Genomic DNA, 398 nt, shown 5'->3' on the forward strand with positions numbered 1-398 from the left:
GAGCTGCACATCACTAATCAGAATGGAGAAGTTTCCAGAGGCAGCAGCGTCACGAAATGCCTTAATTCTATTGGATCTGCTATTCCAGAAGCTTATCTGACCATTTACTTTGATCTCTACAATGTAGTCAATGGTTTCATTAATCTGAGTCCACTCAGCACTTAAATTTGTGGTCAGGTTTGATCCAATGAGAGCTGGTTCAAAAAGACATGGCAGCAGGATTTCAGACTGAAGCTGTGTAGTTAAATTGATTCTTCTAATAAGCTTCCCTTCAGTACACACACCAAGACCTGTGTGAAGGAACAGAAATGGACAAGACTTTGATATAGTTGAAGATAAAAGAACACTTTAGATGGTGCAATAAAAGAAATGTCAAGTTAATAAACATTTCAGAGAAT

This window comes from Garra rufa, chromosome 5 (genome assembly GCF_049309525.1).
Source record: "Garra rufa chromosome 5, GarRuf1.0, whole genome shotgun sequence".
Classification (NCBI taxonomy): domain Eukaryota; kingdom Metazoa; phylum Chordata; class Actinopteri; order Cypriniformes; family Cyprinidae; genus Garra; species Garra rufa.